The sequence below is a fragment of the Accipiter gentilis genome, chromosome 2, assembly GCF_929443795.1.
Source record: "Accipiter gentilis chromosome 2, bAccGen1.1, whole genome shotgun sequence".
Taxonomy (NCBI): domain Eukaryota; kingdom Metazoa; phylum Chordata; class Aves; order Accipitriformes; family Accipitridae; genus Astur; species Astur gentilis.
Window position 1 is genome coordinate 17,335,400 of NC_064881.1, and position 18,573 is coordinate 17,353,972.

The 18,573-nt window shown below is 39.4% G+C and overlaps 1 long non-coding RNA gene across 3 annotated transcripts in view; it reads left to right on the forward strand.

Moving 5' to 3' along the window:
* Positions 1-5,695: 5,695 nt before the first annotated feature.
* LOC126050590 (uncharacterized) overlaps positions 5,696-18,573 on the forward strand; it is a 31,994-nt gene continuing 19,116 nt past the window's right edge. For all 3 annotated transcript variants that reach the window (XR_007509599.1, XR_007509598.1, XR_007509601.1), the window contains exon 1: positions 5,696-6,036. This is a non-coding gene — a long non-coding RNA (uncharacterized LOC126050590). The remainder of the gene's footprint in view (positions 6,037-18,573) is intronic.

Here is an 18,573-nt window from a genome sequence, read left to right on the forward strand (position 1 = left end):
CAAGATACGAATGGTTGTCAGCTTGTGTGCTGGGTCCCAGGGCTTTGAATAGAGCCAGTTGTTATGACAGCTTTATTTAGTAGGGAAGCCATGTATTAAAATAATGTTTGGTCAATTATGAAGAATTTTAGGGACTTTGAGGAAGCATTTTTAGGGCAGATTTTGTTACAGAGACTACAGACCATAAGGAACACGTTTAGCTCTTTGCTGATTACTTTAAAAGCTAGGGTTTTATTTCTATTGAAAGGAGAGTAAGAAAACTCACAAGAAAGGTTGAAGATTTAGAATATTTCTGTCTTACATGGGTTCCTAGCTAAAGATAGAATCATAGAATCATGGAATCATTTAGATTGGAAAAGATCCTTCAAATCACTGAGTCCAACCATAAACCTAACACTGACAAGTCCACCACTAAACCATGTGCCTAACCACCACCTCTACACATCTTTTAAATACCTTCAGGGATGGTGACTCAACCACTTCCCTTGGGAGCCTGTTGCAATGCCTGACAACCCTTTCGGTAAAGAAATTTTTCCTAATATCCAATCTAAACCTCCCCTGGCACAAATTGAGGCTATTTCCTCTCATCCTATCTCCAGCCACCTGACAGGAGAGACCAGCTCCCACCTCACTACAACCTCCTTTCAGGTAGTTGTAGAGAGCGATAAGGTCTCCCCTCATCCTTCTTTTCTCCAGGCTAAACAGCCCCAGTTCCCTCAGCTGCTCCTCATAACACTTGTTCTCTAGACCCTTCACCAGCTTCGTTGCTCTTCTTCAGACACGCTCTAGCCCCTCAATGTCTTTCTTGTAGTGAGGGGCCCAAAACTAAACACAGTATTCGAGGTGCAGCCTCACCAGTGCTGAGTACAGGGGGACGATCACTTCCATAGTCCTGCTGGCCACACTATTTCTGATGCGAGCCAGGATGCTGTTGGCCTTCTTGGCCACCTGCGCACACTGCCGGCTCCTATTCCGCCGGCTGTCAACCAGTATCCCCAGGTCCTTTTCTGCTGGGCAGCTTTCCAGACATTCTTCCCCAAGCCTGTAGCACTGCATGGGGTTGTTGTGACCCAAGTGCAGGACCCGGCACTTAGCCTTGTTGAACCTCATACAACTGGCCTCAGCCCAGCCTGTCCAGATCCCTCTGTAGAGCCTTCCTACCCTCAAGCAGATCAACGTTCCTGCCCAGCTTGGTGTCATCTGCAAACTTACTGAGGGTGCACTCGATCCCCTCGTCCAGATCATTGATAAAGATATTAAACAGAACTGGCCCCAGTACTGAGCCCTGGGGAACAGATGGTGCCATACAACAGCAGTGCCTTGCAAAGAATGCTTGTTAGATACAATGATTCCAATGTCTGTATTGTTTTGGTTTCAGCATGCAGATTTCTGCTTTACTGCTAATTGGTGTCAGTCAATGGCTGACCCAAGGACTGTAATCCTCATAGCTGCAGAGATCCCTGTTTGGTTGCTGGTGAAGTCCTGAAGATGTGGAAAAGGACTGATAATTGTTTTTTCCGCTGACACTGCTAGGTCTGCAGGCAACATGTATGAAATATTATAGTTGTGCTATCTAACCTAAGAAATGTTTCCTGACAAACCTAAAAGAAACATGTTGGTATATATATGCTAAAGTACAAAAGCATCACTGCTTTGTTGGAGCCTTTATGTTTAAACACAAGAAAAAAAATGTATTTGAGAAATACCCCCAAAATTACTGTCTTGTACTTTTTTATTTACAAGTTAATTGGAGTATTCCAACAGCCATTTATATTGTTTCGTATATTTAAAATGTTTTCAGACAGTATTAATAATGTGCTTAGTAAAAAACTCTGCCGACCTTTCTGTGTGAGAGGGAAAAATTAGCACCTGCTTCTGATGTTTTTGTGTACAACAATTGTATGCAGTCCTTGTTTGAAAATGCTGAAAAACTAGGACTTGTAAGCCTTTCCTTGTGATGTACAGTAAAAGCTGATAGTAAAAGTGCAGTTTCATGCTTGGAACAAGCTGATGATCTATGGCTCTACTGCCTCCCAAAGGGAACTCTTTCACCTTTCTTGTGTTAGTGGAGTTGTGCAACTGTGCAGTGAGTCAGTGCAGCTCAGTGGTCCAGCCAAAAATCAGCCTTACGAGAAAGTTAGTTTTCATTAGGATCAGTGAATTGATCAGACTTACCTGCATATTCATAATTCTTACACAAGAAAGGGCGTGGGGAAGTGTGGTCAGGGGTGATGAGAAGGCCCGGTCTACTGCACATGGTGGCACTGTCTTAAAGCATCTTGACCAGCTTTGAAACAGCGCAGTAATAGACTGTGATCACTTTAAGCTAGAATAAGACAGAACTGCCACTAAAAAAAGCAATCCTTCCTGCTCCTACCTATATGTTTCTTGCTTTCTTGGTCAACATAAGCATTTGCATTGTCATGTTGTGAATTATATGCTGGATTATATTCAAAATTTAATTAGGTTGAAATTAACCTGACAAGAAACAGAGGATTTTTAAGCCAGATAAATTCCATATCCTGATTCCTCAGGCAACTTCACAGATGTTTGTGTTAGCTCAAGGGAGGGGATAACACAAGGACAGGAACAAGAAAATGGGCAAGAAGGTGGCAGGCTGGTGTTTTTCGGCAACAATACCAGTTTATGCCAACTTAAAGTATTGTTTAAACTACTGCTTTTAACATAATTTTTCTTCAGTATTTCCATTGTGCAAGAGACCACTCAGCCCTGTCTCTGTATGTGACCCCATATATAGGATTGATGGGTCAATAGCTAGGACCAGTGTGTTAGTGGCAGTGTATATGATCCTTTAATTGTGGTGGCTCTCTTGTTGGCACCTTCTTTAGCTGCATTAAATTACTTTGCATTTGCTCCCATTCTGTTTTCATGTACCAGATGCAGGTAATCAGTGCGTGATGGATCAGGGTCCAGATGGGTCCAGCAGATGGGAACCTGGAACAAGAGAGAAGCTGTGATTCTGTTCTGCAACTGCAAGCACCTTGGTGGAGAAGTTTCCAAGTCTCTTACTGAATGCATAAGATTTAACAGGTCTGCTGGTGGTGCTTGGTCATGTAACACTGAGGTAGAAAAAAGGCATTTCTTTCTATCCCTTTGTGGAGTCCTAGGCCTGCCACCCTTGTAAAAATAAGTGAAGCATAATTCAAAGTGTCCACTGTATCCATTATGCAATGGATTGCAATCTGTCAACCAAACTGCAAGAGATACAGTCAGTATAAATGTACTTTAATATTTTTAAGAGGTGGGGTTTTTTAAGATAAATTCAGGAGCTGAAATTAAGAGTTCATAGTTTGTTTGTAGAGTGAGTATTCTAAGAGGTTAAAACAGGCTGCAGTATATCCACTGGTGCACTAAAGAACAAAAAGCAAATGTTTATTAGCACAGGGAATATTAACCAATAGGTAATTCCTAGGTTGCTTCCAAACATTTGTACAAATGCGTATGACACCCTGGAGTGACCAGTAACGAAATAAACATCCATCACTATGAGGAGGCTCTTGCAAGGTGACAAATTTATGCCTTAAAGCTAAAAAGTAGAGGCTCTTGTTGTATTGAAATACATTCTCGATACTACAGTTAAGCGAGGATACATACTCCTAGTAAAGCATGATATTTGTCAATTTGTGACAGCTGCAGGAAAAATGACAGATAGCAGTGAAGAAAAAAACCCCACCTCTTGTGGTTGATGGAATAAAGTTTTGAATTGTGGCTGGAAACTGTGGAGGATATAAAACGTTCCTGGCTGTAGCTTGCATTTATGTGCTGGAAGCTCATACCACTGCATTTGTGCTGGAATGTGATCCCTTTTTGCTAGGAATTTTTCTGTGGGAATACATTTTCTTCTAGCCTACCTATAGGAGTTTTCAACTTCATTTTTCAGCATTTTGCTCCTGCTAATAGGTGAATAATTCAGATCCCAGCTTCCATGGCACCTCAGCATACCATTCCCTCTACCAGGAATGAAGAAGGAATACGAATATCCATCTTAAAGACAGAAGGAAATATATTTTTTAAAAATTGGGTATATGGGGTTGGTGGGGTTTTTTACGTTTCTTTAGTAGTTTTTTGAACTTCAGGACCTGCTTATGGATGTATCAGCCATAACTGAGAAGGTGATTTTCTGAGATACCGGTCTGAGAAAAGACAGTGTTTCTTTTGAGGCATATAGAAATGAATAGTATATCTTCACCCTCAGCCAGGAACCTACTGTACAGTTATTGTTGTATGTGAGGCTGTGCAAATGTAAAGGCAAATCCAAGCCAGTATAGCAACTCCTTCATAACGGCAAGTATTTCTGTCTCTGAATACCAAGGATATAAAGTTCTGGCAATTTCCCGAGAGCCTTGCACTGCAAAAGAAGGTGTGTAGAGGATGTATGGCAAAGGTAGCAATAAGATCCACTGATTTATTGCTTCTCCTAGCCAACTCCAGCAGATAAAATTGCTGTTACTGGATTTAAAGGAGAAAATATTGAACGGGGGGAGTCGCAACATGACTGCCCTCTGTCTTGGGAGGTGCTGTCCGTACTGTTACGGCTTTCCTAGATTACTCTGTGGGTGTGAGCCTGGTTAATTAGTTATCTCTCCAAACACCTGTAATAGGAAGGACTACCATAGTGTATGGTTATCACGAGTTCTTAATTAAGGCCAAAATGGGAATATTCTGAGTTGTAACAACTTAGAAAAGTAACAAATTTACTGAAGATGATGACTCTCCTACCTTTAAATCCTAGCTTCAGACTCCTGCAGGTCTTTGTAACTGATGTGACATGATCAGCATAATGCATGCTGAGTTGTCTTACAGATTAGGCATTAAATAGCCTAGATACTGGGAGCATGAAGCATTAGTTTTAACCTAATTTTTACATGCTGAATGACTCTCTTGCCCTTGATCTGAGGTGAATTCAGCATATCGCTTTTGAACTTGTGCATTTCCAAAGGTTTATGCAGATCTCTTTCAATAAGCTGATAATAACAAAAGAAGGGTTGAAAATGAAAAGGAACTGAGAAAAGTTGAATGGAATTCAGCTGGAGAAAAATAGCCCTTTAATCTCTGGGTAGGGTAAGTCAAATGAATAACAAGGATGGTTTTCAAGTATTTTAATATCTGTGCTGAAAAGCTTACTCAGAGAGGTCATAAAAGTCATGTGAATTAAGGTGAGAAGCAATGAGACTGGAGCAATAACCACTTCTAACTGCCATGAAGTGATCTTTGGATCTGCCCGATTGTTTCCTCCAGCAACTGCAGCAGGTTATTTCCTGTCAAAAATGCAATAACTGATATTTCAGCATATACATTATAAACTGTGGGCTTCATGGCATGAATGAAAGATTTTGAATGTGAATAACTAGAAAGATAAAATTGAATGGGAGTTATGGATATTCTTGCCTAGAAGAAAGACATTAAAGAAGTGCTGTAGTGATTCATTCTAGTATCCCAATTAACTCACTAAGTATTTACTAGATGTGTATTCACTCAGATATTTTTACAAGACATTTTGAAACACCTGTGACAGTTTTGATTAGACTTCCAAGATGTTTCTAGTTTCAAGTCAAGTGTCAGAGCTAATGTGCAATCTGGATCATTAAAAACGGGACTAACTGGTTCACAGAATGTACGATAGATGGTTTCTCGTGACATTCAAAGCTGCTGCTGCTGTCTGGGTTCAGATCCAGGCGGACCTGGAGTGTTTAGTTTTGATATCTGAAAGTGTGTACTGTGTGCTGCTTCTTGATAAAAGCTTTATAATTTTAGATCTCCTCATACAGGAGTAGGGATGGTGGCTATCAGAAAATGTTGCTGTGCCACTGGTGGGACTGTCGAGGTGCAATTTACAATTATTTGTAGCTGAGAAGGCCAAACAAACAAATGTTGGGCTGGTAAAAATCTCATTTATCATAGGTTGTGAGACATGCAGCAGATAATTCTACACGGCCAAGTTCCTCCGAATCCATAGAGCCATTGCTGATGTTTGTGACTGCTTCTGTTCTCAGTTCCTGACAAATGTGATTTGAGGTAAGTTGTGCTTACCAGTACTGCAACCCTTGCTTAAACACAGGTTCTGTAAAGAGGAGGCTTTATGCAGGGCCCTTATAATAGAAACATAATGATACAAGTCATCAATAATGGTAATTTTTATGGTGTTTTTGTAGTGTTTGGACCAAACTTGCTTCCTTGGGTAGTACTGTGACTAGATACATTTTGCAATAAAAGCTTGCTTAATAGCAGGTTATGGCAGCGGAGCTTGAATTGGTCTTGTGTGTGCATGGGTTGGAGGTCACACCTCTGGATAGCCACAGGTGTCGTCCTTAAAATGCTCACTGGACAAACCATTTCTGTTCATTAGTTTGTTCTTCCTTAACTTTTCTTGGGTTAAACTTGTCAGCACATTGCTTTTCCTTTGGTCACCATTTTAGAACAGAAATAATACGTGGGATATTATTGCATGCAAATGGCATCAACACAGATGTAAGAACGAAACAGTATGGTACAGTTTTTCAAAACAAAGTGTGCTGGCAGTAAGCTCAGTCACATGGATGAGGTCAACCCAAATCTGGATACTTGGAAACCAGAACACTCAGCCTAGGCAACTGGAATTTTCTGCCTTTTTTTGTGCAGCAGTATGTATGGCACCTAGAATATAGTCTCCTTAATCTTAAGGCATAATAGTCCATGGAGAAATACGTAAAGGAGGGTAGACAATTGTGCATCATTTACAAATAGTAATTTGAGGCATTCATGTCACAAAATGTGAGACCCCAAGTTTGTGGCTGTTTAAATTCATGGTTTCACTTCTTTTCATTGTAGTGATGGATCAAAGGTAGAAGATTAAAATCCAAATGGACTTTAAATTCACAGTGTACCATATGAAAATGAGGTTGTGTCCTTCGAAATAGGTGTGAGCTCTCTGTGGAAGCTGACTGTGCTCTGTTTTAAAAATCGAAGAGATAACAGCAATGTCTTATAAGCAGGCTTTGTGTATTTGTGCACATTTGGTAAATGTGGTCACTGTGTGAAATATATTAAAACATTCTGGTGTATTTGCAAACCTAAATGTTGTTGCAATAATTGCAAACATTCATTTATTTAAAAAATCGCAGAATACAGGAATCTGTAGTCACTATTTCTATGCATAAATTCTGAAGTTGTTTTTACTATGTCATTTACTAGAAAGCATTTTGTTCACTCATACAATTCTAATGAATGTTCTACCATGAAACTATGACTGCATTTTGTTATTCTTGCTCATAAAAAGCTCAGAGCTTATTTTCTTTCTAAGAAAGGTATTGGCTTTTATAAGAACAAGATTGGTTTCTGCAGTGGGAGGCTGAAGAGGCTATAGCTTACTTTGAATATTTGTTTACTAGTCTCAATTATTGATCATTTGCATCAAACATGAAGTTCTTATACATTCTTATAAAAATAAGATAACATTTTCACTTTAAATTCAGGGAGCACTTTAAACTCAGTAGCCTTTAAATATCATATAATGCCTGCTAGAAGCAGGAAAAAGAGTTTATTAACAGAGGAGACTGACTGCTTAAAGGGACTCTCCTATGGATTCAGCAGGCAGCTGGCAGCCAGTCAGCTGCTGGAGTGAAATCCACAGGGTCTCACCAACCCTGGAATTTGCTATTTTTGGTGACAGATTTGGAATGGCCCTATGATAGATTTCGAATACTCTACATTGCTGGTATGTTGTGTGTCTTTGGTATCTTCTGTATACTTTACGGTATCACTTGTTTAACTTGTAAAAAATCTGTCCAGGAGAAAAGAAGAAAAAAAAGAGCATCAAGCAGCTAACTCCAAGTTAGAGAACTAATTGTTATTAATGGGGACTCTTACATCTTTGGCTCTCTCTCCAGCAAACTACAAGGACAAGAAATGAAATGTGAATTTGGAGTAATAAAAATAACTGGCAGGATTAATAGAGACATGAGAGAGAGGGACAGAAAGGGAGAAGCGTTCATGGTCCACAGCACCTGAAAGAGGCCAGGCTTCACTTGTGGTGGCTGAAGAAATTAGGTCTGCCTGAATTATAGTTGAAGTTGCATGGCAGAAATATATGTAGACAGTTTAATGATTATGTGTACATTATTTTCTATAAGACAAATATTTACAGCAAAAATAAATAACATTTATTTTTAAGAAGGCTGTTTGTTCCCTGAGTGTCCCATGTGCCATGGGCAACCCTGAGAGAAAGAACTTCAGGCACCTGAATTCAGCCAGAACTGGTATGTAAGCATGGTTGATCTACTGGAAGTTAAAGGACATGTCTCATGCTAGGGTGGAATTTATCTTCATTAATTTTAACAGTTACAAAAGCTAGGCACCTAGTCTAAGCTGTCATCTGGGCTCTTGCTATGCAAAAAGACTAACATCTAATGAGTAACTCATGCAGTACTGATGGTACCAAGTCTAAGATAGATGTGACCTGTCATCCTCTTACATCCTTCATTTTCCTCTACCAACTACAGAGGAAACAAAGTCAGTTTAGTTTAGATGAATAGCTTTCATATAGTTGAAGTAAAATGAATTAAATCCCACCTTTGGAGCTGGAGGACTGTGAAATTCTCCTCCCAGACAGGTGAAAGTTGAGGCCTGCCACTCCAGAGGATGAATATAGAAAAAACAGAAGGTGAATGGCAGCATCAGTAAGACTGTAACTCTTAACACCTCCTTCTTCCTTAGTACCCTGCATTACTATCCCCCAGCAGAAGGTAAAAGGGCTGCCTGTTTTTTCCAGCCATGAAAGAATGAGAGGATTTACTGGGATATCTCAGAAACCTCAAGTACACTTTTGGCTGTAGGATTATTGCCAGTTGTCATCAATATGCTGAATAATAGTGAATGGGCTGTTAAAGATTTGGATCTTTATCACAGTGGTATATAGAATTGTCAGGGAACACCTAAGGCAAAGCACAGAGAGATTTGTGATTAATGTGTGTGAGCCTGGTTCTGGCTGGGATAGAGTTAATTGTCTTCACAGTAGCTGGTATAGTGTTATGTTTTGGGTTAGGTATGAGAATAATGTTGATAACACACTGATGTTTTCAGTTGCTGCTAAGCAGTGTTTACACTAAGTCAAGGATTTTTCAGCTTCTCATGCCCGGCCAAGAAGTTGGCACAGGACAGAGCCAGGGCAGCTAACCCAAACTGGCCAAAGGGGTATTCCATACCATGTGACGTCATGTTTAGTATATAAACTGGGGGGAGTTGGCCAGGGTGGTGATTGCTGCTTGGGAACTAACTGGGCGTCAGTCGGCATTGTGCATCACTTGTATATTCCAATCCTTTTATTATTACTATTGTCATTTCATTATTGTTATCATTATCATTATTAGTTTCTTCTTTTCTGTTCTATTAAACTGTTCCTATCTCAACCCATGAGTTTTACTTTCTTTTCCCAATTCTCTCCCTCATCCCACTGGGTGGGGAGGAGGTGAGTGAGCAGCTGCGTGGTGCTTAGTTGCTGACTGGTGTTAAACCATGACAGCCTTGATAAGTAATACTCTTTTGTATAACAAAGAAATTTGCAAGAGTTCAAAGATTATTATTTATTTATTGTTCCTTGTTTTAAAAGATATATACTAGGCAAATAGACTGATTCTGGCTGTGTTAAAATAATTTCCCACACTGAATGGCAAGTAAAATGATACATATCCAATAGTATTCCCTTTCATTGAGGCCTTGATTCGGTACAGTGAATTTTAGCATAAAGTATGGTTTAAATAGATACACATTGTGAAGATTTAGTGAAGCCTAGGAGAGCCTTCCTTGGAAACATTTCCATGTAAGTCTCATCTCCTGGGTTCCAGTACTGCTTTTTGCTTGGAATTTATGGCATGCCTTTAATTTCATACCATATATTGGTGGTACTGCAACTTTATCCTTTTCAGCTATGGTATCAGTCTATTCTTTAAAAGCTGTGCACTTATGAAATGCATTGCAATGCAGAAGAATAGAGAAAAAAAATCATCATTGCGTGGCATTATGGATGTCTAATGAAAAGTAGAAGAAATGCACTTCTACCATACAATGGGATCAATATCTTGATGAATTTTATGACAAGTGAGGCTTTCCATAAAGGAAGCTAACCTTAACCCTCTTTACCTTTTGGTCTCCAGTATCTTGCAGCAGATTTACACTTATACACGTTCCCTTCTGGACATACGCCCCAAATATAATGCAAACGATTTCTGCTACCTCTGTATGGAATCCACTGCTCTGCTGTTCCACACAGCAGATACCCATCCGTTTTTGCTGTGTTAGGCTTTATCCACATGTAGAGCTGGAGAGGTGGAGGTAAAGTGCCAACTTGCATGGAGTGGGGAACACTGTAATTGCCAGAGAAGGTAGTGAGAATTGCTAGATACCTTTATCTCTTTGCTAATATCCATGTACACTAAAAATTAATTATGTCACAGGGTTCCTGAATATGAATTAACATTGCCCCCATGGGAGTATTCCAAAGGCAGGTAATTTTTTAGGTAAGAGAAGCTTGATTGTGGGCTCTGAAACCATCAGGTGAACAGAGAAGTGATTCTCCTGATTTTAGTGTCCCTTTGGTCTTCTCTGCTTGTTAATTTTAGAAATAATCCCAGCAGTATCTGTTTACTTACTCGGGATGAAGATATTTTTATACTTCTCACAGAGTGTCATTCAATCTAAAATGATTAGTCTCTGCTTGTTTTTTTCTAACTTTTGTTCTTCCAACTGTTTGTGTAGTCACAGATAGCCATGTGCTCTCCCAGTAGGCCATCTGACCCAGCAGTCCTCTAATTATTCAGCACGTTAACATTATTCAACATTTTTTCCTTTCATCTTTCTGAAGTATTGGTGCTTCAGTGATTTTTTTCCTGGTTAAAAATAAAAATGCCTTTTTTACACTAGTCCAAGTAATCTCTGCTGCTCTTGGGACCTACGGTCTTGCTATTTATTTTGGACTTTGTCCTCTACTCCATGTTAGACTTCTGTCCTTTGCCTCTGTTTTTAGTCCTGTGTCCTGGTTTTGGCTGGGATAGAGTTAATTTTCTTTCTAGTAGCTGGTATAGTGTTATGTTTTGGATTTAGTATGAGAAGAATGTTGATAACACACTGATGTTTTCAGTTGTTGCTAAGCAGTGTTTAGACTGAGTCAAGGATTTTTTCAGCTTCTGATGCCCACCCAGCAAGAAGGCTGGAGGGGCACAAGAAGTTGGCAGGGGACACATTCAGGGCACCTGACCCAAACTGGCCAGAAGGGTATTCCATACCATGTGACATCATGTCCAGTATGTAAACTGGGGGAAGTTGGCGGGGGGGGGGAGATCACTTCTCAGGAACTAACTGGGCATCACTCAGCAAGTGTTGAGCGATTGCATTGTGCATCATTTGTTTTGTATAATCCAATTCTTTTACTATTATTATTGTCATTTTATTATTGTTATTATTACCATTGTTATTTTATTCTTTCTGTCCTATTAAACTCTCTTTATCTCAACCCATGAGTTTTACCTTTTTCCTTCTGATTCTTGCTCCCATCCCACTGGGGGGGGGGGCAGTGAGTAAGCAGCTGCTTGGTGCTTAGTTGCTGGCTGGGGTTAAACCATGACATCCTGATAGCGAGTGAAAACTGAAAACATGTTCCAAATGTTCCACCTTTGGTCTGTGCATTCAGAATTAGAGTATGAAGATGATACATACTGTATTTCCTATGGTTTTGGATAAAACTTTTCATAAATTGTCTTCTGGGATTATTTTTCCCCCCTGTACATACAAACTGTTAGTTTTCAGCAGAATGGAAAACACTGAATACAAAAAGGAATTTTTAAGAAATCAGCTTTTTGTGTGTCCTTCAATAGACACCTAAATGGGGGAGAGTTATTGCATATATTCAGGCTGATGATGGATTGTTTAAGATTGTCAAAGTGACAGAAGCAAAAACCAGGATGGTGATTCCAGCAATTTTACATAGTGCTGTTTCTGATGGGCTGCGTGCCAGCAGATCTGCAGCCAGGCACACGAGCGAAGGAGCCCTTCCCCTGGTGCCGTGCAGAGGAGCGTGAAATGAGCAGGGGCCTTCCTTTCTCCGTTAAAACTCTGATACAGACTTTTAATGTTTTTTTGAAAAGTGCACTCCTGACAGCTACGGAAATGTGATGTTCCTACTCTCCGCTCAAGAGGAGAGAGTTGTAGATGAGCTTCCCAACATTCATTAGCCAGTCTGCATCAAAACTGCTCTCTGAAGAGTAGCCCGCTCTTCAGAAATGTTTGCTGCGAAGTGTCTGCTGAGACATCTCCTGAAGGTTGCACTTATTATCCGCAGTGTTGGTAGGTGTGTGTTTGACAGGTAGTGGACTGCATCCACTGACTCCCTAAACAGCCTTCAGCATGACAGCAACTTCAGATTATTTCTACCTCAGCGTCTCAGAAAAGAGACCTCATTTCTCAGAAAAGAAACCTCATTAAAATAACCACAACAGCTTTAATAGAAAATCTTTAAAATTCATAAGAAATGTATTCCTTCAAGTGGCTCGTATATGGAAGAATTGTTCATGGGCTGAAGCAGTCCAAAAAATCCTGGTGGCAGCTGGTATGGGCTCTCCAGCGCTCTCCTTAGTGTTTCCAGACGTTGCAGGAACAGCCTTAGACACACCTTTGATCACTATGGGCAATGGTATAGGGCCTTCTTCATAACCCACGAGGTAATGACGGCTTTCTGGGATGCAGGCCGCATTGGGAGTTGAGGGAGCTAACACCTTCTTACAGCCTAAGCATTCGCAATAACACAACCCCGGCCTCTTAGCTCTTTATGGTGCAACACACAAAGGGCTTGGCCCGTGTCTGAGCTTGTAGGTGGTGTGTTAACGGTAGTAGCAGAAAACCCACAGAAATACGCTGCAGGAACCGCAGGAGGAGAACTTCTTGTGTTGCACCAGTGAAAATAGTGTTGGGGGCTTTTAGGGAACTGGCCAAATGAGCTGAACTTGCATGTGCTTACAGCAGGCAGAGGAGAGATGCCGAACACATGCTGCCTGCTATCAGCAGCCCTGTGGTTGCCAAGAATTGCAGCTACACCATTACGTAAACCATCACACAGTACACATTGTGCAGACAGACATCTTGTTTGTGTGTGAATGGATCTGCGTAGGTATGTGGGGAAGTTCACACATTTTAACAGGTTCATGATTTAAATTTAGTACCAAAAGTTAGGCGCTCTTATAGCCTGAAGTCATCACTGACAGACAGTATCCACTTCTCTTTTTGAAATGGAGGAAGAGGAATGGAGACGCATGCAGCATGATACAGCAAATTTATCCTGTTAGAGAAGGCTCAAGTACGTTTTGTCTTTTTGACAGATCCTGTGCTAACAAGGCCAAAGAGCAGCTCTGGTTCTCCTACCACACTAGCAGGTGTTTCACTTATTTAACCCTTAGAAAACTGGCTGGCTCACAGGAAAATAAGAATACATCTTGCCAAACCGTACTAAGCTCTCTGACTGTGATAATTTAATTCAGAGTAAAGCAATTAGTCTGTAAAAGGAACTTAAAATATACCAAGTTGCTTTTTTTTTTTTTTTTAAAGTAACTATTTCTAGCTCATTAAGCACAGAGGAACCCTTTACACTCAGCTTTTTGACTGCACTCCTTCAATTCAGCCCAATCAATCAACCCAGACTTTCTCAATCTAGAAACAAAGTCAAATGAAACAAGGGAAATGAAACAGTAAGTAGATCAGTCATTTCTGCTCAGCTTTTCAGGCTGCTATACTCTTTTTTTCATTTATGGCATGCTGAAAAAAATAAGCCACCTGAAAACTCTGGCTGTGATTATACAGATGCATTATTTTCAAGAAATTGAAAATTCTGTTATAAAATGAAACTTTCTCATACTTTTTGGTATGTATATATCTTCAGACCTAACTTGATATTCTGCTCAGAATTCATTAAAAAAAAAAAAGAATTCATTATTTGGTTAAAAAAGAGACAGCCCTCCCAGCATCGAGCCATCCTGGTATGCAGAGGAATAGCCTGGCACATAGTAGTCAGCACGGAAGACTGAAACACCTGCTCGCAGTCATACCACAATATTTATTTCAGAAGCAGTTATCTATTACTTGAGATAAAGTGTGTCCTCCTACAGACCTGAGGGTAGATTAAAATACTTTATTGTTATGGCTATTCTGCCGCATGTCTTCTTCAATAACACCGAGCAGTGCTAAGGTGGCTGGACACTAAGAGCAGGCAGGACGGATGAAATACATTACCCCATGTCTTTATGGCAATGGATGGATTTTCTTTGTCGCAGGCAAAGTGCACTTTCTGCATGGCTGGGGACAGTGGCAGATTTTTTTAATTAACATTTGAATCTATTATTTATGAGTGCATTCCCTGATGTCTAAATCCAAGGGCAAGCCCTGCTGTGCTTGACTTGGTCTCTCAGGAGAGGGCTCGAACAGATCTGCAAGCGGAGAGAGCCGAGATTTTCTAGTTGACCGCTCCTGCCTGTCAGGCAAGGACAAGCATTCAGGGGCAAAAGATTTGTCTATTCTAAACGTCCATGCCCCAAACACCATTTGCTAAAGAGAAGTATGTGTTAGCTCACTGCTCTGGAGTGACTCTAGTTATTCCAAATTTGCAGGTATTAACAGAAGACGTTGTTAAGGCAGGCCCTTTTGACACCACGTGCAGCCTAAGGCTGTGAATTTCTGACAAACTGCTCAACCAGTGCATCGCACTTAGGGTGACAAGCACGTTCACCCGAGGACTGTGAAAGCCACTCTGGAGTTGTTCACCTTCCTCCAAGACAGACCCGCCAACAGCATCACTACTGACTTTGTAAGGCTGATAGGGCTTGAAAGCCTATCGATGTAGTCAGCCAGAAGGCAGCTCTCTCCGCACCCAGCTTTCCTCCTACACAGTGAAGGAGGAAGTAATTCCAGCTGTTTCGACCTTAATTTTTTATCCCAAATGAGTGTGAGAATCAGGTGTACATTAAGCATGCCAAATGGCCTATGCTTTCTGTGGACAGAAGACTTCTAAATTTACAACTCAGAAAAGGTATTTTGTGTGGTGAGAATTTTAAAATGTTTTTAAAGAAGTATAGCTAATGTCACGGGGTTTATATTTTAAAAGTCTCTCTGTAATTTATTTGAATTTCTGTTCTCCTGTCCTGTTTTGTACAGCAAAGGGGTAGTTGTATTTCTACACGTCTGAGATACTATTCTGGTGTTTTACCATCACTTAAGAACTACATGAAAATGGTTAACATTTGGCTTTTAGGCAGAGAAGTCAAAACCATGAAGTCGTTATGTGTGAGACTAGCATTTTTTAACAATGAATGTGACTGCTATATAACAGTGAACTATGGAAATGATATAGTAGTTTTGCAGAGGCAACGGAAAGGTCAAAGGGCTTACAGAAATACTTATTACTCTACCCATGCTACCGAGAATCTTCTTCTTCGAGTGGTACCATTAAATTGAATGTAAACATAAAAAGGGAAGATATTGTTTAACAGGAATAAACTAGAATAATTGAATAGTAACTTATTTTTGGTAGGAAATGTAATGCTTTCTTCCCAACCTTAAGAATTAGATGCAGTCTTTTCAATAAACAGTTATTTTGCGCAGTCCTCAACTAGGCAGCACAATCTGCACGCTGCAGTTTGTTATAGACAAGCGGACTGGCACTGCATGTTTCGAAGTAAATGTATGTTGGCATTCAAGGTCATTTGGACTCTTTCTATTCAAATTTCATAAATTTAAGAAAAGTATTGCATTTTTCCGTAGGCTTGTTACCTGAGTGACAAAACACATTAGCCTTTTTGAAGCAACTTCTGAAAAACACACAGGGAGCTTCACCCATCAGCTTTGCTCTTTCTTCAAGGTTTGCAACCAAACTCAGTATCTTTTTTGACCTCTAAAGGCCGATTTTTTATCAATTTATGACTGATGATTCAAGGCAATTTGGGATAATTGTTTTGTTGTTGGGAAGGGTGACTTGAAGAGGCATAGACCTGTTTCCTTCACGTTAATTAATCTCAGGATTTTGTTTATAAATAATAAAAGTTACAAAAAAAAAGAACAGCCCTTTTTCCAAGTTACAGAAGTGGTTATAATTATTCTATCAATAACAAATGGAAGTGTAACTCCTGGATTTTATATAATCATTATATACATGATTTTGACTGCTGGGTTAATAACCAGTGTTTTGCTGTTCACATAATTTTTATTGTGTTGAATGATAAACTATACCTACGATCACAAAATAAATTAACTTTTCTCAAAACCAGTTATCGATTCTGTTGTCCTGTAGGGAATAAAGACTTCTGAAGAGAAGTACAAAGGAATGAGAATTAAGCAATTATGGAGATAAAAAAGAGCTGTTCAGAGAAGTAACATTTGTAAGTCACAACAGCAGTTGTTCCATATCCAAATAGCTGATTTCCAGTAGTTCTTTCCTTAGGGTAAACTGCTCTATTTAGAATCACTCTTGCTGATAAATTGTCTTACAAATTCTTAATTCAGGAAATAGGGTTTGTTCTTTTCTAGTGACTGTCTTTCTGATAAGCTTTAGTGACCCTGAAATTAAAGGGCTCAGAGACTATTTACACTTCTATTCAGCTATGGGGCACTAAATTACCCTGCATGGGTCTTCAAAACTCAGCTCAGAGTTTTCAGTTGCGCATAATACATAGTATTCAAGCTGAGTCCGTCCAGATACCAGGATGTAGCTTTATGCATGGACTGGTTTTGATATCAAGTACTTTTAAATGTCAAAGCTTCTTAGATACATGTCAGAATACTTGCAATTATTCCCATCTGAGAAGGTGAACTAGATCTACAATTTTAGGTCCTTTTGGTAACTAAAAGAGGGTTGGTTTGGTTTTTTTTTTCCCCTTTCTTGCTCCAAGAGTTCAATTACTTTCCAGTGCCAGTGGAGATGTGATGGTATGAAGATAAAGCTGAAATGTTTCATGTGACAAACTGTTGGACTACGAGCAGGAATCAAACCGTCACATCTGAATCTGGTTTCTCCTGGACCATACTTGAAAAAGTTTGTACTGTAGAAATCCAGATGTAAATTTGCCTCATGCTGATAGGCATCTCTCATGCCTTCTGTCCTTCACTTCAGTCTCTTAATGTCCTTGCAGTAGTTCAATCTTGTCACCTAAATCGAGAATAACTCACAACAATTGGTGCTAATATTTACACCACTATTGAGACCGTTGGTCAAGAATCTGTGCATAGCAAAAGACAGTTATTGCTGTCTTCAAAATATTTAATGATTATTGTCATAAGCAATTGGAAATGACTAGTGGATGAGAGCTTCTGTCCCCTAGATTTTTATTAAACCAGAATAGAAACTTGCATTACTCAAACAAGTCTGAACTAATCAAATCTGAACAAGCTTTCAGAAACCTTATTTAAAATAAATACTTTTTATTAACAAAATGTTAAACAAATAGAATGCAGTTCTGTCATCTTTGCTCACTGATTGCCTTTTGCAGTTCTGAAGACAAGGATATTCTTAATTAAATACAGTGCTCCGTAGTCTCATAAAGGTTGTCCATTTGCTAAGTTCATGTACTTTCTTAGAGAGGATGTAGGTTTTTTAAAATATCGCATCCTTGGTGTCAGTAATGTTTTACAGATAGGTAAAATTGTCACATCCTTGAACTAAAGCTTTAATACTTAAATGAAATATGAAGAATACTTCAAAAGCCTTTGATGATTTTATTAACAAATGTTTTATTTAACATGTTATGGCATAAGATTAAAGTAAAAATTAATAAAGTAAAATATATGCTTTTGCAGATATTATAAGATCAAAAAAATAGTATTTTAAAAGTAAAAAAAACCCTCAACAAGTTGTTATATTCTCTGTGCTTTCATTATTATTCTTTCAAACATGGTGCTTATTCACTGTATTTCAGCTGCAAAGCTTCTGCTTTCACATCCGGCTCATTTAAGAATCTATTATTAATTCCTTTAAAACATGCAAATAGTACAACTTCCAAGAAGAACAGCCACATAGCCATAGAGCTACAGAATTCACTGCAAGAATACCGATAAATAAAACATCAGTTAACATCAGTTAGTTACAGTTTAAGGCTAGATCCTTGGCTGGTGGCAATGGGCAGACACTGACTGCAGCAGAACCCAGATGCACCAGCTAACTGCCGGCTTCCAAGTTCCAAACCATGGCAAGTTGCTTTGTCTCTCCATAAAGCAGAGTATTGTATATCTCAATAATATTTCATTATAATTCTTACACATCTCTAGGAAAGTTACATTTTCAAAGGCAATATGTTGATTTTGAGTCCACCCCAATTTATATATTTGAAAATAGGTTTCTCCGAACAGTTAAGGAAACCTTGGGTCAAATTATTGCATTACATGAAAAAAAAAAAAAATCACAAAAATGCATATACTTGTGTATGTATACGTGCAGAAGGAAGCCACGTTGCCACTTGCAGCATGGCCAGCTGCAACATTTAGTGCTATAGACATGGGCCTGGGTTGGATCACAGAGTACATATACATGAATGTAAAGTTTATCCCTTGGTT